This window comes from Clarias gariepinus, chromosome 20 (assembly GCF_024256425.1).
Source record: "Clarias gariepinus isolate MV-2021 ecotype Netherlands chromosome 20, CGAR_prim_01v2, whole genome shotgun sequence".
Classification (NCBI taxonomy): domain Eukaryota; kingdom Metazoa; phylum Chordata; class Actinopteri; order Siluriformes; family Clariidae; genus Clarias; species Clarias gariepinus.
In genome coordinates, this window is record NC_071119.1 from 5,406,937 (window position 1) to 5,433,313 (window position 26,377).

Consider the following 26,377-nt stretch of genomic DNA (forward strand, 5'->3'; position numbering starts at 1 on the left):
AGCGTATCTCTGTATCTGTTTATTGTTATTTAAGTTCTGGATTATTTCAGGTACTTTAAACACATTGTTGGGTTGCTCATGTTGGCTCATATGAGATGTGGTTTACAAATGAACACCTGGTTGGGTTATTTTGACCCAACAACTGGTTTATTCATTATTCTTTCCTTTCTCCAAATATCAGCCTGCAGAATGTTTAAAATATTACTGTTTATTGTGTTACAGGTGTAGTTTTAAGAGTTGTTTAGGCAGGAATGCGTGTGTATACAGCTCAAAACCTCCATCAGTTATTAAAGATAGCGGCTATTTAGAAAACATGCCCAGTGATTTCTGAGCTTCAGGAAATCTCCCGGCGCTCTGCGCATAACACCGGGCCAACTCATGTCGGAAAGAATATATAAACGGTTTCTAAACATGGGCTATTGTTTTTTTACTTATAATATTTGTTAATTTAATTTAAATGAGGTTTGGGCTCAGGACTTCGACTCGGCATCGTGATTCTCCTCTTTAATTTACTCCATAGTTTTAATCAGCGCTCAGCCGCATGCATGGAGTTTTCCAGAGCGCACCGGCAGAAGTAGACTAATGAATTTGAACGCGTCGGGAAAACAGCAAGCAGACTGACTCTGACCATTTAAAAAAACGTTTGCGTTCATTTTCTGACGCGCTCAAGTTCACCAAAAACAATACAGAGCAGCGCAGCTTACAACACTTACAAAATCACAACACTTACAAAATCACAACGTTTTTTCGTTATTGTGAGTGCGCTTAAATAAAAGTTGAGTCTTATAAAGGCATGTAGTCTTATATTGTTTTATTATATAGTTTTTGCACATTAATCTGACACAGTTTTTTCAGCCTGTCACGGTGTGCGCCCAAATCAATATCGCTCCTCGCTCACTAGTTAGGCGGCCTCCCCTTCAGACATGCGAAGCAGTGGGACCACAGAATTACACATGACTGGTGAGCTATCGTTGCTATCGTTGCCCGGGCTTGCACCCCGCGCTATAAGATACTCGGGGTTTGTTGGGTTAAAGTGGATTTTACTACGCGCTGTGTATGCAGCGCGCGTGCAACAACGCGGAAGTGCGGCATGCAAGCAGGGCAAATGGAACGCGCCCCAGGGTTTTCAAAGGAGCGAGAGGTGGGAGGGGGGCGGTACGGCCATCCGCGGAGAGCAGAGTCAGCGCGAGCAGACGGATGGCCATTGCACTCACACCGCATAGTAAAATCCACTGTAACCCAACAAACCCCAATCATCACCAGCCGTTCCTTATTCCGTCATGTCATGTGGGCATTATAAGCTTTGTATTGAAAACTTCTAACTAAAAAGTGGCAGCTGGCACGCCTACAAATAGACGCAGGTTATTTTTTTAATAGTCTAAATAAAAACCCTCCGATTTAATTTCCTATAGTCTAACCAGCGCTCAACCGCACGCATAGTTTTCCCGAGCGCGAGGAATTTTTTGTGCTAAATAATGTTTATGCAGTATAAGAATTCCTATTAATCCTGGGTTGTTCTTTTAGTGTCACTATAGTGCTTTACAATGCCAGACAACATTCAAATACAAATGATTCACCCTCCCCAGGTGTGAATCGGCTGTTCTCACCTATACATTCAGAGAAACTGTAATGGACCTCTCCACACTTTAAAAACCACTTGAATCTGAGGCTCTTCTGGAGACTTTCAGTGATTTCAATTTGTGTAATTTTAATCTTCTGGATTCTAGATTCTAAAGTTGACATTGTTACCTTTTTTAATCATTGGAATGGAAGAACTTGTTATTTTCCTTATGATAGCATAAATTGCATTGTTTTTAATCAGTCTATACACAATAATATTCTTTGGTATTTTTATTTATTTATTTTTTTTAAACGGGTATGGGGGCTATCTTGGTTCATTAATCTCCGTGCCTGGTTTAGGTTTAGTATTCAGTGCGCATCTGTTACACTGTAAACCCTAATGTTGTCTTTACTTATACAATCAAGTAATGTTGACTAAACATTACTTAAAATTTTGCATTTTAGACCCATCACTTAAAAATATAAGTTCATTTAACTTATTTACCATCAAAATGCATAAACTTAAGATTTCAAGTGTTGTGAACTCAAAATCATGATTAATCCTTTGGGGGAAAAAGCATTTTCAAAAGGTCAATTTTCACAAATGAGAAAGTGGCGTGGGCGGGGCGGCAGCTGACGACCAGCATGCTTTGCAGGGATGTCGGTGTGTTCACCATGTTGGGGAAGGGTGTTTGGGTTAGTGGCTTCGGCCCTGTTTGTGGGTGTGGGTAAGGAGTGATGTGTGAAATGTGCTCCGGTTCATGCTGAGGCTGAATTGGATGGTGGTTCCTGTGTAAATGTGCTGCTCATGCCGTACATGCTGTGTGCCTAATAAAATACTCTCCAACATTCTTTCCGGTGGAAAAATTGTGGCATTTTGTCAATAAAAAAAATCTAAGCTTAAAAATGCTGTTCATTGTTTTATTTCAGTTCGGTGTGCACAAAGCTTGCAGTCAAATATAAAAACATTGTTTAACAGGTTTAAGTTACATTTTCATGTTGAGTTAACTTAAATATATAAGTACACTTAAAAAAATGTATACCAAGTGAACGCAATTTTTTAAGTACATTAAATAAGTGCTAAGTTTGTTGAACTAAATGATTTAAGTACAGTCTACAAAACCGCCAAGTTAAATAAACTTAAATATGCAAGTTTTGGAAGATTCCATTACTCAATTAAATTGAGGCAACGAGTTTACTCAATCAAATTAGTCCAATTAACTTATTAGGGTTTTCAGTGTATATTCCAACTATCATAACACTCAAATACCTTTTATTGGGGGTTAAGTGACTGATGTGCCTAACATTTTTCAGCTGAGCCTTTGTTTCACTGAAAACGACCGCAACACCCCCCTCTCTCTCTCACACACACACACACATACACACACAGAGCCGACCAAATCATTAGCACGTCCCTCCCCCAAACAGCACAGACATTTACTTTCTATCCATTTACTTACACCTGAACTGAGTCGTTTGAGTAACATGGGTCGAACCCGTTACAAATCATAACAGTCTACTGCATTTCATTCTTATAATAACGCAAAAACACAAGCGGGGCTGAAAGACCGACATCTGCTGACGCAGTAGAACGTCCTAACACTGTTTTAATGTTATGGTCATTTATTTCAGTTAATAAATCTACTATAAATTTAAAGAACACAAGAAATAAGATGACACAAATCCATACACGCTTTTTTTCTAATTACAAGTGATAAAATCAAAAGGCTCACTGTGTTAACATTTATTGTGCTTAAATTTGATCCTAATAAGATTTGATTTAATTTGAATTCTAGAACAGTGGCAGCTGGAACACCTAAAACAGATGCAGGATTATTTTTTTTATAATCTGAATAAAAATGCATTTTTAAACATGGGCTATTGTTATTTACTTGCAATATTTGTTAATTTAATTTAAATGGGGTTTGGTCTCCGGAATGTTGAGCATCAGGATCCTCTTCTTTACTTTCCTACGTGGAATCAGCGCTTAATCACACGCATTAAGTTTTGTAAATTCGTTTAATGTTCACTAGTAAATAATGACTCCTGTTGCGCTGTACCACCGCTCGGAAAACCTTATGAAATACAAGTTTAGGACTATTATGATGATCTGCCACGGCGTGCGCGTGTGATGGGTGTATGCCCAAATCTACTATAACTACTCCCTCACTCCGTAGGCTCCCTGAATAGGCGGCAAAGGGACGGGAGCCGCCTATTTGTGCCGGCTGGCGATAATTAACGTTAATATGATCTCGGGCTTGCTCCGCATTATAAAAGCAAGGCGCGGAGGTTTGTCTGAGGTCTGGGAAGTACGTGATGTAATGGAGAATATAAAAAAAAGCATGTCAGTGGGGAGATGTGATGCGGCCCAGGCGCTTTAAACAAGGACACTAGAATTCCGCCCTTTGATCTCCGCGCTGAGGACAGCGCGAGAAAGAGCTGCGCGAGCTCCCGCGGCACCTTCACTCCCGCACCGTGCCCGCCCTCGCAGCCCCGCTGCCGAAGAGGAAAAGTGTGGTTAGGTTTTTGCGTCAGCGAGAACTCGCGCCGGCCATCGACAGCGGGAGAAGCGCCGTCACGAGGGAGCGTGCAGGAGCGCTGCCTCCACGTGCTCAGTTCTGCCACTCGCACCAACACTTAGCATCAGCTGCCAAGGATCTACAGAAAGATTTGGTGGCAGCGGGCACTAAAGTTTAATTCTGGACTATAAGGGGCATGACCACTGAAGTGTTCATAACAGGTATGCCAGGACTTACCCTTCTACTGACCCTAAAAGACAAGAAATGGTACCTCCAATATGTTAAAAATCATATAAAACAGAAACAAAAAAAAAAACACCATGCCAATTGTGAAAAAATAAATTCTGGTATCATTATGATATATTGATAAATAACGTATAAAAAAAATCTACAAACAAGATATAAGATAGAAGTAAGTAAAACTCAACAAATCAAACAAGATGAATGCAGCAACCTGTAGCAATAGTGTAGCAAAACTGAGCAATATCAAAACAATATTACTAAATGATATTGCGAAAATATATTGCACATGATATTGCACACAGTTTTACTAAGTGATATTGCTCAATTATACTACTAAATGACATTGCTACAGTAAATGACATTGAGCATTATATTGGTAAATTACACTGCACATGCGATTAAAGAACCCAGACCTAGAAATTGCAGAGGTAAGGCTGGTACACCTTTTGTTTCCAGGCTGTTACTATTATTTTAGCTCTCCTCCTTCCAGGAGGGGGAGGAGTTATAAAGTTTGATTGAGGAAGGATAGAACTTCTGGAATGCTTCTCGGTGGTCTCAGTCTACATTCATGCAGTACAATACAATACATAACCTGCAATACATAACCTCAAAAGTAGAGTGTCTGTAGCTTCCCCTGGGATAGGCTCCAGGCCCCCTGCCACCCTGTAAACAGAATTATATACGGTGAGTATAGAGAAAATAGAGTAAGTGAGATAAGGAACACAAATATGATAAATTTGTACAATACAGTATATACAGTACATCTTTACAACACAACAATTTTATTTTGGTACTGTATGTATATAATAGCTTTACTTTAACAACAGAAGTCACGTATGAGTGACACGTATGAGACAGCAGCACATTCAATTGAGTTCACACTAGTAAGGAAGTGCAGCAGTTCACTTGCACTCACACAGAGACACAGTAGTTTAGTGTGTTAGTGAGTCTTCTATAGATTAGAGATGGCTCAGCAATCTTCTGAGAGAAGGGAAATGGTGGTGGATATCTATGAGAGTGCAGATGCTGTTAGAGGTCACAATCCTGATCCTGAAGGCGCTGATACAAAGGAAGACTTAGACACAGCACCACTCACAGGTAAGTGTTTTGGTTTGCAAGACCCAAGTGTTTCCACATGCAGAGATGCAGTAATTCAGGCAGTTATAGATTAGTGTCTTTCATTATGTTTCTAAGTGGAGATAATCGTAGATGTTTGAGAGTGTAGATGTAGATGTAGATGCTTTCCTCCAAACATGGAGGAAAGAACAATAACATTCACATTTTCAGCAGTTCATAGCATGTACTTTTGTCTTTTATGTCATGTGGAGTCTACTCCATGTGATGTATTTAAATCATGTATATAAACATAACCAGAGCAGGACGCACAAAAGTTAAATTAAACCTCTGCAACTTCCCATTGCTGAATTTTGATCACCAGTTTACTTAGATGTGTCTTTTGGCAGTTACCTGAGTGAACGCTCAAAGCCTTCAGCAACAGTCATCACTAAGAGCACAGGCTTGTACGGTAGGCGCTTGGCATGAGGACATCACTTCATTCGCATCTCTTTCTTACCCTGATGCACCCATCAGTCTGGAACAGGGTAGATTTGGGCTCATCAGAACACATGCTCTTTTTTCATTGCCACAGTCCATTCTTTAAGGCTTTTTGTCCAGTTCAAGTTCAAGTTCAAGTATTGTCACTTCAACCATATACAGTTAGTACACAGTAAAACGAAACAACATTCCTCCAGGACCAAGGTGCTACATGCAATATAAATTCACAACGTAAATTAACAGAAAAACTAAACTAGCTAACTAAGAGGCCTTGTTGGCTGGCTAGCAGAGACAAGACAGATTGACCTAACATAAATTACAACATAAATTAACAAAAACTAACTGGCTAACCCCGAGAAGAATTTTTATTTATTTATTTTTTTTACAGACAACATAAAGTCCATGTGCAAACGTGCTAACAAGAGCAACAAATGACAGTACGACAAACACGACATAACATAACATAATAGTCTGTGGTGTTGAAGTGATAAGTTGAGGTAGTAGAGAACGAGTAAACATTCCTTAATGTAGCAGCAAGAATTAAGAAGTTAAGAAGTTAGCCTCACTGATAAGTGGTTTTCTTACACATCTGTTTAGTCCCAATCATATCCCAATCTTTCTTCACATTGTGCATATGTAAATTCTTTTACTTTAACTATTAAGACATAGCCATGCATTCTGCTTATTTATTTGTTTATTTATTTATTTATTTATTATTATTATTATTATTATTATTATTATTATTATTATTTAATTTCACTGAGGATATAAGTGATTTCCCATCATGTTCATTCAGGATGTTTTTTCGACCACATGACACATCACCACCATACTTCTATGTTTTACACATTAAATAGTTCTTAACTAAATTTAAGTATGTTCTTAGTTGTTTTCTTTGCTTTGCCTCGACCACAGGATATGTCTTCTGATATGTCAGTTATTATTTCATTAATCAACTATTTGCTTAATGCAGTACCTTAATGTTGTGATTTACCAAAGGTTACAAACAAACAAACAAAGTTTGGAAGCAATATGTCCCAGTGTACACTAATTTATTTTCCCTTCCAAAACTAATAGTAAATTTGAACTGAACAAACATACTCTACACATAAACAAAAGATGAGGGGAAGTGGGGTGGAGAGAAATAGGAAGTGGTTGGTGTCTATACAACAAGAAGTAAACTAAAATAATGCAGTTTAGCACTTAACACAGTAATGTTTTTTTGCTCTGTATAGAACTGCTGGACATTAACAAGAGAATGTCAAGTGCATATCAAATGTCTTTAACACTTTGACCACAGGAAGCCACTGATGTTCCTCTTCTGATGTGTTGCTTCAGCACCTTTAATTCAGTTTACAGTAGGAAGGAAGTGCAGGAGTTTACTCACACTCACACAGAGCGACAGTAGTTTGGTGTGTTAGTGAGTCTTTAATAGATTAGTGATGCCTCAGCAATCTTCTCAGCAAAGATAAATAGTGGTGGATATCTATGAGAGTAGAGACGCTGTAAAAGGTTACAACCCTGAAGGTACTGACAAAAAGAGAGACCCAGACACAGCACCACACACAGGTAAGTGTTTAGGTTTGCATGGTCAAAGTGTTTCCACATGCAGAGATGCAGTAATTCAGGCAGTTATAGATTTTTTTTTTTAGCATTTCAGTGTGTTTCTGAGTGCGCGGAGATCATGGTGGATATCTGAGATAGAGACCTGCACGCTAAGGTCTCTAGGGATTACCGTGGGATCCACAGGACCAAGCACCTGGCGTGCGGTGCGGGACACGATTTAATGGGTGAATGCGGGTGCGGGCGGTAAGGTCCTCATGTATGTGTGGGTTGCTGGAGAATTAAATTAATCGTGGGACTTCCGCAAAATGGAATTATCTTAAAATTATTTTATTGAAAACCAATACTATATTATTAGTATTAGGCCAAATGGTTTTCTGTTTGACCACTTAAGAAATCAACGTTTATTATAATTTTGTTCCATTGCAAAATTATTAGCCTATTTCTAACGGTTCTGAGTGTATTTCTATGTCCTGAAAAGCTCCTCGTTCGTGTTCATGTTCATTATTCCATTTAATCAAACTCAAATAAAACGAAACATATTTATTTTCCATTTCTTTTTTATATATACTCAAAAGGGAAGCAATTGAAACAAATAACAGAGTAGCGGAAAGAAGCAGTAAAAATAAAACTACTTATATGTTTACCTGCGGGATTTTGCGGGCTGGAGCGGGACAAAACTCGAATACTGCAGGAGGGAGCAGGACAAAATAATATTTATTTTTGCGGGAGCGGGACAGAATCTTGCGGGAGCGAGCATGAGTGGGACTGAAAGATCTGTCCCGCGCAGGTCTCTAATCTGAAAGTGTAGATGCTCTAAACCTTTATGTAGTGTTCCAGTCTAATTTGACTAATTTAAAAGTTTCATCTCTAAAAAAAATAATTAATTTAATTAAACTAACCTAAGATTTCATGACTTTGTCTACAAATATTATTTCAACAAATTGTATTAATTTGCAAGCAATTTCTTGTGTTTAATTCAACTTTTGTACACACTTGATGTTCCCAGTCAAAAATGACCGATAATTAGAAATATTTGCACCATGATGATGTTCTCCTCATCATCTGAATTGAATTTAAATTCAGTTTGATATCAATGATGTGTTAAAAATGTGTTTATGCGCCTATTTACCTCTAGGTGGAGACACTGCATGGAACAAGTGTTACAGAGTGACTGCAGTGTGTGCGGTGCTGCTGTGTGTTCTCCTGCTGTCTGCCATCACACTGCTGTGGATCGAATACAACATCCTGAATACAGAAAACATCCAGTTACAGACCAGTTACAACAACCTGACTATAGAGAGAGACCAGTTACAGACCAGTAACAACAACCTGACTAAAGAGAGAGACCAGTTACAGACCAGTAACAACAACCTGACTATAGAGAGAGACCAGTTGCAAACCAGTTACAGCAACTTGACTAGAGAGAGAGTTGAGGTACAGAGGGATAGAGATAAATTCCCGAGGACACTTGTTGATTTGAGTAAGTAAATAGATTTAGAATAACTTTTTCTGCCCAACAGTTAAATCTCCTTAGTAGAAATCCATGGGCCGTCTTAAAACTGGAGCATCAAGATTTAACTCACATCCTCTTACATGTTCCTCCATATAATTTCACCAAGATCTTAATTAAAAGCATCTAATTAATATCGGTGACACTTTACAATCCTGATCCATAACTCAATTGTGTAAGGAGTAAGAAATAAATAACAATTCTTCATTAACACATGGATTACTAACATTAAGAACTAGATAATTGCTAATTAACTAATCAGTAATCATTAGTAATTAGTTGACTATTACCTGTGCAGTAATTACTGAGTGTTAATCAGTTTTACATTTCTCCTGGAGAACTAATAGCTAACTTTGTCTGTATTGTAATAACACCTGATTAATTACTGATCACCTCAACATTAATTCACTAAACCTTACCTTCCTCCTGGAGATAATATACGTACCAGTGTCTAAAATGTAAATGTAAGTGCTTATTGTCCACACATAGAAATCTCTTTAGAGTGTGTGTGCGCTTTTTTTTTATTCAGTCAGAGTCTAAAGAGAGAAATACAACAATAACCTGTTATCAAGTTATACAAAAGTCCAAGCTGTAGTGCTGCCATGTGCTTTTCATATCTGGACTGAAGAGGGAAAAATGAAAGAAACATGGTACCAATAGTTAAACCCCAATATTTTATATAATATTAATTACAATTAAAATGATCACGTTAGCTTCCTTTTGAATCCCAATCAGGGTAGAACAACCTTATGTTACATATTAATAAAGTCAGACCAGGAAAGGTGAATTTATGCTTATATTCTAAATCTTTTTCTCTTATATAATGGAGCATAAACAGGTAAAAATAAATAATGTCACTACACATACAATAGTTACTATAAAAACTGTGTGTTTAATCTCTCTAAATTCTCTCAATTTATCAAAGGGAAGTGTGTCAGCTTCAGCTCCAGTCTTTATTTCATGTCTAATGAGACCAAGAACTGGACTGAGAGCAGAGAGGACTGTATAAAGAGAGGAGCAGACCTGGTGATCATAAACAGCAGAGAGGAACAGGTGAGAGAGAGAGAGAGAGGCTTAAGATATTAACAACTTCATTAAAGAAACAATGTGTCTGTTGTTATTTACATATTTTCGGTGTTTTTTTTAAGCCCCCCCACACCTTTAACACCTCTTTTTTCTCTTTTTTTTTTTTGTTCATTGATTTACAGTCCTGTTCAAAGTTTGTGGTATGTGTGTGTGTGTGTGTGTGTGTGTGTGTGTGTGTGTGTGTGTGTGCTGCTCATTCACTTTCCTGTGCTGCGGTGTTCAGGGTCAGACTGTGTGTTTTCTGTTTTGTGGTCGGTTCTGTGGTTAACATCTCCTCTCTCTTCGTATTTAACGACACATGGAACTACACTAATTAAACGCATACACACACACACACACACACACACACACTCACACATATACAAACAGTTTGGAAGGTGAAAATTAATGAATTCCTTTGGTATTATTTACTAGATCAAAGAAAGTCATAAGAGCAGAGCCTTGGGTTTAATCTTAGGTATAAAACAAGCACCAATTTCAGCAAGGTTTGCAGCTTTGGTTGTTTACTTGCATTAAGTTTCGTTCTCGTTCAGTGGTTTGCCTGCAATGAAGGGAATCACGACATTGCTACAGTGGGAGCCACGTCAAACAGCCGCTTGGAGCATGATAGGTCCATGACAGGACCGTGACAGGACCATGATCGATCCGTGCACGGAATGTGATCCCCCGCGATGACGTAGTTAACGATGCCCCGCCCCATAAACGCCCCCATGCGCTTTCTAAAAAGATGGTTGCAATGCTGTATAATTCCGCCAGATGGAGCATTGACTGCTTCTGCAGTGTCCAAGCAGCCGGTTACTATATTTAATATATATATATCATAACTTCAACATAACGTCAACATAGTTTCATAAATAGATGATGTGGTAAAAAAGAGGGATAAAAAACGATTCATAAAACAGATTTAAATCACTCAATACACAATCCATGATGCTTATGCTATTTTAATTAATGATTAAATCAATTAATAAAACTACTTATTGCAATATTTTTCACGACATCCTTAATAATACTTAAAGACGGTAAAATCTGTAATTTATCTATACCAGTCGTTATAGGTACGAAATACAAATGCGGGCTATGTACAGTATTTTACATTACGGTGTTTTTATCTATTTCCGTTTAATAGACTGGTAGATCATATTTTACTGCAAAGTAAAGCTTGAAATTTAACTTCTGCTTGAGTTTGTTTTCGTTATATTTTTGATGTTTTCGCTGATGTTTTTTTCGCTGATAGTCAAAAATTGGCATAACAAATCGATTAATGGCGCATAATATCTGGAACAAATATCTGTTCATACGGATCAGTATGTCTTTAACCAGCATAACGTTTCCCCATTAAAGATCTGATGGGACATTAATCACTTATCACTACGGTGAATAGATGCGGCAGCAGTGACAGACTAAATCCCCATAAATATTCACACTTGAACACAATACTAACAGAACTAAACAGTTCCAGAGAGTAAGCGCCTGTTATCAGGACAGGGATCACCTACAGGATACTACTGTAATTTTTACTGCTTATTTATTTTTGCCATAGTTTCATTTGGTTTTACGCGATTTCATGTTTTATTTGTTTGTGTGTGTACGTGTTTGTGTGTGTGAGTGTGAGAGAGAGAGAGAGAGAGAGAGGGCTTATATTGTGATTTATCCAGGGTTACTAAAGACTGGCTTACTACTACTAATAAAATATTTCAATGTAACCCATCGGTCTCAGTCACAAAATCAGCCAACGCTGTAAACAGATGACAAGACAAATTATATAGGCTACCCTGAAACGTTAATTCGAACATTTAAAAAAAAAAAAAATACAAAAAAAATACAAAAAAAAAAAAAAAATAAAATAAATAAAAAAAAAAAAATATATATATATATATATATATATATATATATATATATATATATATATATATATAAACATAAATATAAGATCGACTATTATTGTCAAGTTTACGGGGCTTCTCAGTCTTTCGTTAATTTTACTACTGACTCGAAACCAATGCGGCTTATTAAATATGCACTGTTTTATTGGACATGGCTGTTTTGTAATGTTCTGCAAAATAAACACTGTCTACGGTTCGAATATACTGTGAACGTCTCAAAGTCACGTCTCTAGATCCTTCTGCAGTAATGTTATCGTGGTGTAAATTATTAACGTATCGATGTATTTCACTTGCAGACAAAATAGACCATGTCTAGTAACGAAAGTAATGAATTTGTCACTACTCTTCTCTTACGCAGCACGGCTAAAAAGATAAGAAAAGTTACACCAATCCTGCCATGATGCTACCCTGTCCCAACACTGGCTGGGGAGATGAACTCATACCAAAACTCCAAAACTTACTATTATTTCATGAGATGAAATTAAGCTAGGATGAAGAAAACAAAAATTAACTCCCCTCTGTGTAATATCTAAGTAGAGTGTAACTGGAGCAGCCACAAAATGCCCCCCATCTAACTCTGATTAGGAAAAGCTCACGGACACCAAACCAGCAGCACTTTGGTGAAATTTTTATTATATTTTTAGCCGTGCTGCATAAGAGAAGAGTTGTGACAAATTCGTTAATTTTAATAACGTGATGTTTGATTTGATATTATATCATTTCCAAGTTTGATAGTGTCGATTTTAGAGTGCATTATACGTGCGATGCGAGAAGGGAATAAATAAACACGTAGCAATGCAAAGAGGACAGAGCTGCGAAATATTTAAGCAATATAAATTCAACAAAGTGTGATCATAATGGTTGTTGTTGCTGCTGTTTAGGTAATTGGTTCCATCGTGTTACTGAACGCAACTGTGTTCACAAAACCGAGCGGAGGGAAAGAAAAAACACTCGCTAACGCGTTTGAATGAAAAGGGGCGGCGGCTTTTCTTTGAAGATAGCGATTGCGTAATGGGGGGGCAATCCGTGGCGGGGGGGGGGGGGGGGGGCGTTTTAGGGCATAACACACCTCTGAACGTCTTTTGTCTTGTAAATGATTATCTTCGTTCACCTTCCAATCCCCCACAGCGCACACACTCTCCACACTGTTGCTATGTCTGTTGGGGCACTTGGTTATACACAGCACCTTAATGTATGAAACACTTACTTCCTGGTTTGTTTTATTTTAAATATTGCTTATTACCTTTTCCCGCAAAATAAACATTAAACATAAACAACATGTTATCATTGTGTAAATTATTAACATATTGGTGTCTTTTAATTAAGGACAAAAACATACCCTGCGCTTGTGTTTAGGACTGATGCTGAACAGCTGTGTTCATAGGTTTAATCAACGATTTACAAGACAACAGTTAAAGCGTTTGTGGATGAGAGGTGTGTGTGTGTGCGCGCGCTCCGGCATTTCTCCGTTGCTTTAACACAAACATTTGGGCAGAGACAAGTAAGTCTGAAGTACCCCTCCCCCCGCCAAACACACACACACACACACAGAGAGAGAGAGCAATTAGCACCATGTCACAGTCAGTATTCTCCACTGAGGGTTCTTACCTTCCACTCCTTCTAAGTTTGTCTTTGCTCTTTTAATGGAGTTCTTAAAAAAACCCAAAACTTTTATACTGAGAAAAAATGATTATGGGTCACATAGTCGCAAACTAGCACAGATACATATGATCAAGTGTTTAACTGTTGTTTTAATTTGTTTCTATAACCAGTAATAATTATATAATAATAATAATAATAATAATTATTATTATTATTATTATTAGCCTAACTATTTGACTATTTAAAACAACGTCGGGTCCCATTTTTGCACATTAAAGTTGTTGGTTTAAGTAAATGTATTTTTAAATACACAAACAATCCCCCAACAATTAAAACACGCACACATGACTTTAAAAATAAAATTTATTCTTCCAAAACTAGTCAAAGGTAAAACAATAATTTGTATAAAACAGGTAAAAACATGTAAAATTTTTTGCTTAAAGGTCATTAAAATACCCGGATAACACCAGCTGCTTATCAGTCTCTATCTGGTTCTTTTATATTAAAATATCATTAAAAAAAAAAAAAAAAAAAATATATATATATATATATATATATATATATATATATTAAAGATGGAACTGTTTAATTCTTTGTTTTTCCCCTAAAGTATCAGACGTTTTGCAATTCTATGTTCAGAACATACAGTAGACCTGACCAAACATCATTCTAAAGATGTTGCACTGTGACGTCATCCCTCCTACAGCTCCCTCAACAGCTTGTTCAGGCTCCTCCAGTAGCTCCAAAAGGCCAACCGTCATCCGTCTGACCCCCCAATCCTCCACAGCAGAGCTCTGCTTAAAGACAAAAGGAGAATTTAGTAAAGACAGAGATAAATAAACGTTACAGAATATCTAGTTGTAATAAATATAAAAGATATTAGTAAACCTACACCACAGAGTGTTTAAAATACTGTTTTGGGGAATTCTGGAATGTAAATAAACTGGGATAACTTTAACCATTGAACTTTGTTAGTGTTAACCCCCGGTCTGTCTGTATTATCGTCTGCATTAAATTAAAATGCGCTTTTCATACAAATAAGTTAGGCGATATAACACTCGTATATATTAGTTCATCTCTGAAGCCAAACTATAACTTACCCAGTACTGAAGCCCCCCACACCTCCTCACACACACACCTCCCCCTCCTCACACTCCTTAACTGATAAACACTTCAGAGTTTTTATCCATCTCGGTAACTAAGCGCTCGCACTACCGCGCAAAGTCACGGCCAAACTGAGAAAAATATAAACCGGGTTATGAGCGTTTAGCTCGCGAGCTCCTGTACATCTATCCTCAGCTTGTGTCCTTCATGAACTGCATCACATTATATTCACAGATATAACCTGCAGATTAACTCTTACCCAAAGAATAAATAAATGCTGAATTAATCCAGACAACACGCGGTCAGACTCTAAAGGCATTTTTATAGAGCACAAACACTCTTCATTCGGTAGTGCAGCTTTTGTAATAGGGACATTAATAGTATTTTCGAAGCTTTAGTGTCTTTTTAGTTAAAGAGGAGTGACATTGTGAGTTTGTGACACTAACAGTAAGCTGTAATGTTAACTCCAGACCTGGTAAACAGATCATTAAGTTATCTAAAGTTACATCTGACCGCTGCTGGTGCTGCCAGTGATTTTCAAAATGGCCGATAAAAAAACTAAACTGGGAAATAAACTTTAAACTAATCCCAAACAAATTTTATAAATTAAAACACCACTTACCGCGAATAGTCCATTAAGCCGCCATCTTCATCTCTAGTGCAGTTTGGCAGCGTCAGTTCGGCGTGGGTGGGAGCGGGTTGTTAAAATCACGTGATTGCAACTCAGCGCAGCTAAATTGCTGGCTTGTGTTAACGTGTCCTTGATAACGAAGCGCCATCTAGTGGTGGAACCAGGTAAATGCATAAATAGGGCTTGAATGGGCGTGTTTACTGTGAAATCTTGACACGCCTTTCTCGAAGAAAAAGGAGGGGGGATTACGGCGTGCATAGGGCAGCCGTACGCCATTCGTACGCAATTCACACGGCCGCGGCTATTTGGCGTGGCTCCATCTGTAAGTGGTTGGTGCACAGCTGTAGAGATGACGTCTGTCTGGAAAGCCCTTCGGTGAGGCATTGGTTGCCTGGTTACCGATGGCTGCGCTCTGGAACTTCTCCTGAGGGTTTCTTCATTGTTTCTTTATTGCGTTGAGAGTTCTTGAAGGGCGGATGACACCAGCAGAGGCAGCGTGCCGCTCACAAGGGCGGAAGCCCGAGCTGCTTGGATGAGGTTGTTGGAGGTTGCAAGTTGTAGTGGTGGATGTTGTGGACAATTCCGCCTTCTGCCTGCTGGTTTTGACCTTTTGAAGTCCGACTGTCCCATGGGTGATTGGTCCAAACTGATGCAGGGCTTAGCCACGCCTCACGTGGTTCCTCTTTTTGTGCATATATTAGCGCAGTGTTTCGCCTGTCACATGCAGCCACTCATCTGGTTGGAGTCTTAATAATGTTTATAAAGTAATTTTGCATGAGCTGTGTTCATGCTACCAATTTTCCATATTCACCAACATTCTTTGAATAAAGCCAGCTTTAGATTGATATCAAACATTACATATTTACCCACTCATTCCGTCCTTTATCTAATAAAAGGGGTTTGTTAATGCTGATTACACCTTTTAAGTTATGCAGGAATTAAACATACTGAGTAAATAAATGTATATAAGTTTTGCCCTACTGGCACATTTTAAAGATGCAGGCTGGGAGAGGGACTCTGGACCGTGATCAATATTGTTCTCTTTGGGAGCCCTGTTCATCCCTACACTACTAACATTTAATAAATAAATTGTGGACCTTATACATGAGGAAATTTAAAATAGATAGAAAGTTAAAACTAATTAAAAGCTAAACATGTTAGAAAGATGGAAGATACATATACGACCATTTAATGATTAAAAACCTCTAGCAATGTGGTTTTAAAGTAAGAAGTCGTACCTGGAGAAGGCTTTTCACCCATGGGACTTTGTTTCAGGTTTTGTGTTGGAATGTTCAGCTAAAACTGATTGGATTTGTCTGTCACACCTCTGTCACATGGTTAGATTGTTATTGTCTGTAGTTTGTTTAGACATGTGTGTATAAATAGTCCTTGGAGCAGCCAGCAAGTTGTCTTGCATCTGTTTTAACATTACCCTTTCTGTTTTGGTATGTTCAAGTCTCAGCCAATTAAACTATTGGTAGTGTTGTTTATGTTCTAGATCCTGTTTCAGTTTGTGTTTAGTTTACTTAATTATATTTTTATAATTAAGAAAATTAATTATATTATATAGTCTTTACATCCAGGCCTATGCCTTGCCTGCATCCTCCCAAACATGACTGCCTCTGTAAATAATTATATTAAATAAATCCAGGGAATATAGTAAAGTAACATAAATTTAAAGAAAAAAATAAATAGAAAAAAAAAACATTTTTAAACACAACATAAAACTTCCCCCTGTCCCCGAACCTTATAGAATCCCTGCAGTCTGTGTGTCATTTTAACATGAACAAATTCACTCTAGAGGCCTTTAAGAGTGTTTTCATCATCAGTTCTGTGTTCAGTGTGCCACTGCCTTTCATTTTGTTTGTACAGTACAGTACATGTGAGGTTTGGCCTGGACTGATAAAGAATGAGAATGAAAATCTGTTCTTTTTGTGCGGGTGAGTATCCCAGGCTAAGGATGTAAAAGTTCTTTATCACATTTTGTCTAAATCTCACTATTAATTCTCTCAGAGTGCTAACATTAGCCCTGATCTATCACAACTTATAATAAGGTGGCCTAGTGTTTCCTCCCTCCCACAGAAAAAGCATGTTTTAGCTTTGGTGGAGTCAGTATGCGCTACAGTATGTGTCCACTGCTACTGTAGATAATGACAAAAGTTCTCAAGTTGTTCTGCTATAAAATACACAGGACTTCATCACTGAACAGCTGCAAGGAGGTCATGCTTGGATTGGTCTGAGTGACAGAGACACAGAGGGAGAGTGGAAATGGGTGGACGGTACACTACTACCCTCTGGGTAAGAGACCACATGTGTGTGTCAAAAATATATTTTTTTCTTGTGCATTTAAGACTGCAGAGCAAATAAATAAACCTAGATGAATCTTTTTTCTTTGATATTTCAATTGATCAGAGATTATTTTGTTATGATTTGTTTGAAAACTCAGTACTGAAGACTAAATCAGATTGTCTTAGTTTCAGTAAATGGGCTTACAAACAACCAGATAATGAAAATAATGAAGACTGCGGTGAGACTGGGTATCCTGATAAACAGCACTGGAATGACAGCCCATGCTCTTATAAACAAGCCTGGATCTGTGAGAAGAGAAAATAACAAAATGTTCCCAAATAAATCAAGCTGAGTGTATTAATCAGTTGAATGCATTCTAACTGTGTCTTTATGAAATTATTATTGTTTATTATTGTAACTACTGAGCACAACAGCATTACTTCGCACATACAGTATATGTTTAGCTGTACTGCTTGATTAACTACTAATTAGCTTTGACAATATAAACCTCACCCACTCTCTCATCAGGCTTAGTGTCCAGTACTTCATGACATTGCAGGAGTTCTCCATTCAGTGGAACAGATTATCAGAGACTCTTAGTAAACTCAATGTAATATAAAGTCACATGACCATAGCAAGGTTATTTATTTAAGATGTTCACCACCATTCACCATCTAAGATAAGTTTTGGTCATGTGACCCTCTAAGTTGTCATGCTCACATTTTGTCATTAAATAAACTTTTTCTACTTATTTGCTCGAAGTGTGACATTTTTATTTTGTTTGCTTTTTTTATTGTCATGTTTAGTATTTTACTAATTTTAACTTAATTTATCCTTTAAAACATTACTGGCAAGAAATCCTTTACCAAATTATTTTATGAATAAAGATGATTATTGCTCCTCAGTTTGTTGGTTTATATATATATATTTTTATTCCATATTGTAATGTTTATTGTTAAACTAATTTGGTATAGAAAACAAATTACTTATGTAAATAGTGACTGATTTATTTAATTTTTCCCGCTCAGCAAAAAGTAATTCAATAAAGTGTGCTATAATTAGATTAGTTGGTAACACTTCATGTTACGTCCCCAGGTCTAGGGTCCCAGGGCGTAATAAATAATAAAATCTTAAACAACCAACCAACTTTTGTCTTTGTTTTTTTCTCTTTTTATTTTTTTACACACACACGCACACACCGGAAGCTCTTGGCTTCAGGGTTGGGCCAAGGCCAAAACAAAAAACAAAAACCCTGCCCTATCTCCTCCCAAAAACTAACTACACTACAAAGAAAACTAAACCAAAAACACAGGGCTAAGCTATCTCCCTAACTAAACATTCAAAACAGGAGAAAACGGGTCTAACTAAAATGGCACCCAACCCCTACTGCTTCCATAAAAGAAATACATATACTAACAAAAAAATAACTATTTACAATATTTACAACACGTAACAATTAACATAAACACAAGAGAACAAAAACACACACCACACAAGCTCACAACACAGGCGCGACCCAACAGTTCTACTTCGTAGCATAAACAAGCACAATCAACAATCTCCCAGACAACATCACACAGCGCGCGCTTCCGGCTTTCCTCGATAACCTTAAAAAGACGCGCAGGTCCAACGACGGCCAATCCTGGCGCACGTCACGCACGTTCAATCAGGGCAGGGCCACCTGCATGAAAGGGAGAGCAAAAGAGCGAGAGAGAAAAGAGCGCGCGTGCACGCCGCCACCAGCATCCGCGCCTCTACGCCTACATGCCACACACACGGGCATGTAACACCCCCACCCATAAAAGTCAAAAATCCTATTTTGACTAAAAACATACAGAACAACAGCTAAGGATACCCAACAACATAAAAATATGCTTCGCAATTTTTCACGCCAGATAAAACTTTGTGCATTAACCTTTGGAAGGTAGCTGGAGCGTTTCGCATACCAAAGGCCATAACGGTATATTGCAAGAAATTATCTGGCGTTACGAACGCGGAGATATCCAAAGCACGTTGCGTAAATGGCACCTGCCAATAACCTTTTAACAAATCCAATTTTGTTACGAAGAATGAGGCACCAACACAGATCAGCCCAGTTGCACAGATTAAAATAGCCGCAAAACATGTAGGCAATGATGGACCAGCCTTCTGCGCCGCCGCTAACTGCGAGCGTCCCATCTGTAATGGTAAAACGTCATGGTTGGGTAAAATTGGTTCAACACACAGTTCTCCAGTCATAGCTGCAGACTGCAGAAAAGAGTTAGACACCTCACCCACGTCAACTTCCCGCGCTTGTGCTCGTGTAACCTCACATGATGAGGACACTGCTGGAAATTGAGAAGAGAGTTCACTTTTCACATCTGTTATGGGGGTATCTACAACAATTGATTGTGGAAAAAACAACACCACCAGCTAGGTCATTTCCTAAAATAATCTGTACTCCGTCAACAGGGAGTTCAGCACAAATTCCAACACACACTTCACCCTTTACGATGTCGGTTTGAAGGTAGACAGTATGGAGCGGAACTTTAACACAGCCTGCTCCTATACCCCGCAAAATTACATCAGCCCCCGTGTACGTTTTCTGTGACAAAGGTAGTGTGCCAGCTAGCATCAAGCTTTGGGCTGCACCTGTATCCCGCAGAACAGACACTGACCTGGGAATTCCTTCCGAGCTGTCTGCCACCCATCCCTGCAACATGAAGGGTTTATATGCTGCTATTGTTGGATCAGGTAAAACATGTTCTCTTTGTCTTTTAATAAAACCTACAGTCTTAGAATTAGCTGATGCATTTTTTTTCTTTTTCCAGGCTTCGCAGTCTGAAATAAGATGATCTTCACTGAGGCAATAAAAACAGACTCTACCTCCCCCCGTGCGATACTGAGAATTTCTAAAAACTCCTGCCCTTGCCGGTCTCACAGTACCAGCTGACGGTTTCACCTGCCCTTCAACCCCACGGACAGCAGATTTATGAGTTCTCACCATAGGAGTATAAACTGTTCAATGTGTTAAAGCGAACTTGTCAGCCAGCACAGCGGCTGCTGACAGAGACGTGACTTTCTGTTTGTTTAAGTGTATGACTATGTTCTCAAATATACAGTTCTTGAAGTCTTCTAATAAGACTAACTCTTTCAAGGCTTCAAAAGAATTAGTTTTATTTGCAGCACACCACTTTTTAAAAAGAGCATGGTTTTCTCTGGGGAACTCAACAAAAGTTTGTTTGTCTGGCTTCTTATGGGATCAAAATTTTTGTCTATACGCCTCCGGCACCAACTCATAAGCACAAGGAACAGTTTGTTTAACCACGTCGTAATCTAGACTGTTCTATCGGCAACGCTGAACAAACGTCTTGCGCTTTGCCCGTTAGCTTACACTGTAAAAGTAGAGCCCACATCGCTCTTGGCCACTGCAATGTAGCTGCAACACGTTCAAAGGCTATAAAATAGCTATTAACTTCGGTTTCTCTAAACTGAGGGACTGAATTAATATGTTTGCTCACATCAAAATTACGCAAAGAAATAGTCACTGGGGCAGAAACGGGACTAGAAGAGACCAGCGCAGGCCCTGTAGGTAACTGAGCAAATGACGGAGAAGCAGGGGAACTCTCCAACGCGCTCTCAGCCCGGTGAAGCCAGCTGTGATCTCGCTGAAAACGTTCCCTCTCCATCTCAAGCTCTAGCTCCCTTAAACGAAGCCTTTTTGCCTCAGTTTCTTCTCGTTTAATTTCCAATTCTATTTCTTTTGCTTTTAAATTTAATAGTTGGTCCGAATTTGATAATAATGACGTGGGAGGTGGTGCAGTTAATTGGTACCTGGAAGCCGTGGGTGAGTGTGGCGTAGATGGTGGCTTCACGTCGACTTCCGTCGGCATTGAAGAGCTTCTATTGTCAGCGGCCCTTCCAGACTCCTCAGGCAGAATCTGCTGTTTAACCAATTGTTTATATAATATTTTTTTCACCTCCACCATTACGTGGCACGTCAACTCCAAAAAATTCAGCTATTTTAAACAAATCGTCTTTACGACAGCGATTAAACTGCTCCGTGCTAGGAGATAGCGTAAAGGCAATTAGATCAAAATCCATTTTTTTTTATGTACCAACGTACAAGCAAACTAAAGAAGGCAGCCAAACAAACTATTGTATTATTTGCAATCGCTGAGCCCTCACTTTAATAATGAGCCACCCACTTTATTAATTCGCAAGGGATGAACTTGCAACGGACGAGCCCCCACTTTGTTACGGCCCCAGGTCTAGGGTCCCAGGGCGTAATAAATAATAAAATCTTACACGACCAAACTTTTGTCTGTTTCTCTTTTTATTTTTTTACACACACACACCGGAAGCTCTCGGCTTCAGGGTTGGGCCAAGGCCAAAACAATAAACAAAAACCCTGCCCTATCTCCTCCCAAAAACTAACTACACTACAAAGAAAAACTAAACCAAAAACACAGGGCTAAACTGACTCCCTAACTAAACATTCAAAACAGGAGAAAACGGGTCTAACTAAAATGGCACCCAACCCCTACTGCTTCCATAAAAGAAATACATATACTAACAAAAAAAATAACTATTTACAATATTTACAAACACATAACATTTAACATAAACAAAAGAGAACAAAAACACACACCACACAAGCTCACAAACACAGGCGCGACCCAACAGTTCTACTTCGTAACATAAACAAGCACAAGCAACAATCTCCAACACAACATCACACAGCGCGCGCTTCCGGCTCTCGTCTGTGATCTTAAAAAGACGCAGGTCCAAAGACGGCCAATCCTGGCGCACGTCCTGGCGCACGTCCAATCAGGGCGGGGCCACCTGCAGGAAAGGGAGAGCAAGAGAGAGAGAGAAAAAGAGCGCGCGTGCACGCCGCCACCAGCATCCGCGCCTCTACACTTACATGACACACACACGGGCATGTAACACTTCATAATAACTAAACACCATGTATTAGTTGATCATGAGTAAATTCTTAGCTTATGAGGCACCATATAGGGCTTAAATCTAACTTCACCCATGCACCCACACATGAAACACTTGCATACACACATATATATATATATATATATATACTTTGTGCAGTTTCTTATCTTCAGTCAATAGTGTTTTCATCACGTCTCTTTTCTACTGTAAAAAGCTTTGTAAAAAGCAGTTAATTTGCTCCTAAATGTCTATGTGTGTGTGTGTGCTGTGCTGCATCCTTCTCCCTCACTCTCCTGTGCTGCGGTGCGCAATGTCTGATTGCGTGTTTTCCGTTTTGTGGAAAACCTCTCTCTTCCTTCTTCGTTTAGCTGCAGTGTTTTCTGTCGGTGTGGGTGGTGGTGCTGTACCTCTTCAGTGAATGTTAGGGGGCGGGGTCAGCATTAGGGGTGGGGTCACTGTCAGTGCTGACTACTGGAAGGGCATCGGGTTTTACACTCGCACTGTTTACTGTAGTGTTGGTGTTTATATCAGCGCCGGGTGCGGTGTGTGTCCCTGTGGTGTCAGTGTGTTCTGAACTGACCTTTATGAGCTGTGACTCGGGTGTGTCGCTGCTTTGGATGTCAGTGAGGCCTGCTTTAGACTCTATCTCCTCTGTGTTCTCCAACTGGGTGGTTTTGCGCTGCTGCCTCTGTTTCCTTCCCAAGGCCCCCCTAAGCTCCGCGGCTACAGAGCACCCTGCAGACAGCTCAGCCTTTTATGTCTAACATCTGTGCATTCGAAACACCTCAGTCACTCTGGAGTGGCAAAACCATTTAAACCTGCCTCTGGTAAGACAGGGCATGTCTCACGTTGGAGCACCCATGCAGGATACTGTAGCTCTCATAGGGCCAACAAACTCGTCCGAATTTGGGCCAGCTCCTTCATGATTGCCTCATCTTTTATGAACAGAGGCATGTTTGGGATCACCACATGTGCAGCAGGGACAGACAGAGGGGTAACATGAAACACTTGCATTCACATATATGAAACAGTCACACATACAGTATATATACTCAGCAAAAAGAGAAACGTCCTCTGACTTTCAACTGTTTTAACTTTCAGTAAACTTAATGTGTAAATATTTGTATGAACACTAAAGGAGTCAACACCATAAGACATAAACTTAAAATGTTTATCAATGTGTCCCTGAATGAAGGGAGGCTCAAAATCAAAAGTACCAGTCAGTATCTGGTGGCCACCAGCTGCTTGAAGTACTGCAGTGCATCTCCTCCTCATGGACTGCCTATTGCGGACAGTCTGAGCACTGATGGAGGGATTGTGTGTTCCTGGTGTGACTCGGGCAGTTGTTGTGGCCATCCTGTACCTGTCACGCAGGTGTGATATTCGGATGTACCGATCCTGTGCGGGTGTTGTTACACGTGGTCTTCCACTGCGAGGATGATCAGCCGTCCTTCCTGTCTCCCTGTAGCGCCGTCTTAGGCGTCTCACAGTGCGGACATGGCGATTTATCGCCCTAGCCACATCAGCAGTCCTCATGCCTCCCTGCAGCATGCCTAATGCACGTTCACGCAGATGAGCAGGGACCCTGGGCATCTTTCTTTGGGTGTTTTTCACAGTCGGTAGACAAGTCTCTTTAGTGTCCTGCGTTTTTAGAACTGTGACCTTAAATGCCTACTTTCTGTAAGCTGTTAAGGTCTTAACGACCATTCCACAGGTGCATGTTAATTAATTGATTATGGTTAATTGAACATGCATGAAAAACATTGTTTAAACCCTTTACAATGAAGATCTGTAAAGTTATTTGGATTTTTACAACATTATTGTTGAAATACACAGTCCTGAAAAAGGGACGTTTCTTTTTTTGCTGAGTATATATACTACTAAGTGCACAAATAACTACATATGAAATGCTCAAACATAGACACAAACTCTCTGCGCATACACAACTATGAGATGCACAGATGCACACAAACTCCCCGTGCACAAACACCTATGAGAGGCGCAAACACACACACACACACACACACACCTCGCACAAACACACAATTCACAATATATCTCGGTATGAATGGAAGTCGAACGGAAATTAAAGAAAATTTAAAGCACAGAATCTGTGGCTAATATGTCGGATCCAACAATAGAAGCAATTCATATTTTGATATTTTGTGAAATGTGCTTTCCTCGCCTTTGCTAATATGAACAATAGCTAACTCAACGGAAGCCCACATGGCTCACTCCGCTTGTTCAAATCCAAATACAGATTCTGAAATGCAAACATTGTTCTGACCCTCCATACCACCCAGTACTCCATGACTGCGCTTCCGCACATGCCAGCAGTATGGCACATGGCTGTCCAGATCCAGAAAAAGGTGAGAAGAAAAGCCAGAATTGTCTTCTTTTAAGCAGTGAAGTGTTGATTTTGTACCATAAGCAAATGAATAGAGGTTTCAGTTCTCTGTAAAAACTGAACCGTTCTGTTCGGATGTTAAAAGGATCTTGAAAAGTCTAAATTTGCCATTTCACAATTTTATGCCTTTAAAAGGTCTTAAGTTAGAGCACAATGTCCTAAGCCCTTTTAACAAGATTTTTAGTCTTGGGCTTAAAACTGTTGTCCTGTGTGGCTCTTCGTTTCTGCAATTGACATACAGGGAAACCTCGGATTAAGACGAGCAAAGATTTTTTATGAATTTTGATTTAAAAAAATTAGCAAGTCTTGGTTTACGAGTAACGAGTATCATGTATCACGCATGCACTTCCTGTAATTGTCTTCCGTGCTGGGTCTTAGTGCTCGTCCCTTACTGGTATAATCAACATCCGTACATGCGTGTACTGTTTACTATAACACTGTAACCATGTGTGTGTGAATAAAACATATTTTGTTTTGTGTTTGTATGCGTGTGTGTACTGTTTCTTATAACACGTGTATGTAAAGCAAAAGAAAGTCTTACAAACACACACACACACACACACACACACACACCTCCTCTCGCCTTCACGCACACACACCTCCTTCTCTCTCTCTCTGCTCTACACAGAAACACTGCTCAGTCGCGATTATTTTCAAAGGTAAAGTGCAGATTAATTTGTTTTATTTTTACTTTAAAGCAGTGATTCCTCACCCAAGTGTCATTAACGATGTTTCTTGTTAGTCTTACCGTGTGTGTGTGAAAAACTCATATAAGAGAGGAAGAATGGTTACTGTGTAAGGCGAGAAGAGGGAAGAGGGAGGTTTAATTCCTCCTCTCTTCTTACATTGAAAAAAGCAAACCCTTATGTCAAATGATCTGGATTAATTTTACTTTTTTTAAGGTAAAGTGCAGGTTCATTTGTTGTATTTTTACTTAATATTTCGTATTAATTATTTTTTTTTATTTATTTTTTTGGGCTGTGGAACGAATAATTTGGGTTTGCATAATTTCTTATGGGAAAATTTGGTTTAAGAGCGTTTTGAAATATGAGCCCACTTTCAGAAACAAATTATGCTTATAATTCAAGGGTTCACTGTATATTGTTTAGTTACCAGCTTGACACATCAATGCTTGAACAATGTTTTTAATGTTATTTTCTGTCAAATGATCCTCGTCACCTCACTAAGGCAAAAGGTGATAAAGTAGGCTGATGTGTATCTGTGTAACTAAGAAAGTAGAAAACAAATAGTTTGTGGCAATCATTCTAAAATTTTAATTATTGCTTTATACTACAATAACAATAGGCCAATCAATTGAACCTTTATCTCTTGACAGACCCAGGGCTCCATGTCATCGAGCCTTCAACAAGGATGTTACTGTATACTGCTGAAGAGTCCAGCTAATGATGCAGTTGTGAACCAGCAGACCAAACAACACTTGCATGGAATTGGACATATACGTACATTTGAATTTGATCAAGCTTGGGACAG

The 26,377-nt window shown here is 39.0% G+C and overlaps 1 protein-coding gene and 1 long non-coding RNA gene across 2 annotated transcripts in view; one reads left to right on the forward strand and one right to left on the reverse strand.

The window, feature by feature from the left end:
- The window catches only part of LOC128508231 (C-type lectin domain family 4 member M-like), a 302,540-nt gene that overhangs the window by 155,489 nt on the left and 120,674 nt on the right, over positions 1–26,377 (reverse strand). The window lies entirely within an intron of this gene.
- LOC128508795 (uncharacterized) lies at positions 9,928–17,799 on the forward strand. Its single transcript, XR_008355952.1, has 3 exons — positions 9,928–10,005; positions 17,453–17,559; positions 17,736–17,799. It is a non-coding gene; the product is annotated as an uncharacterized LOC128508795 (long non-coding RNA).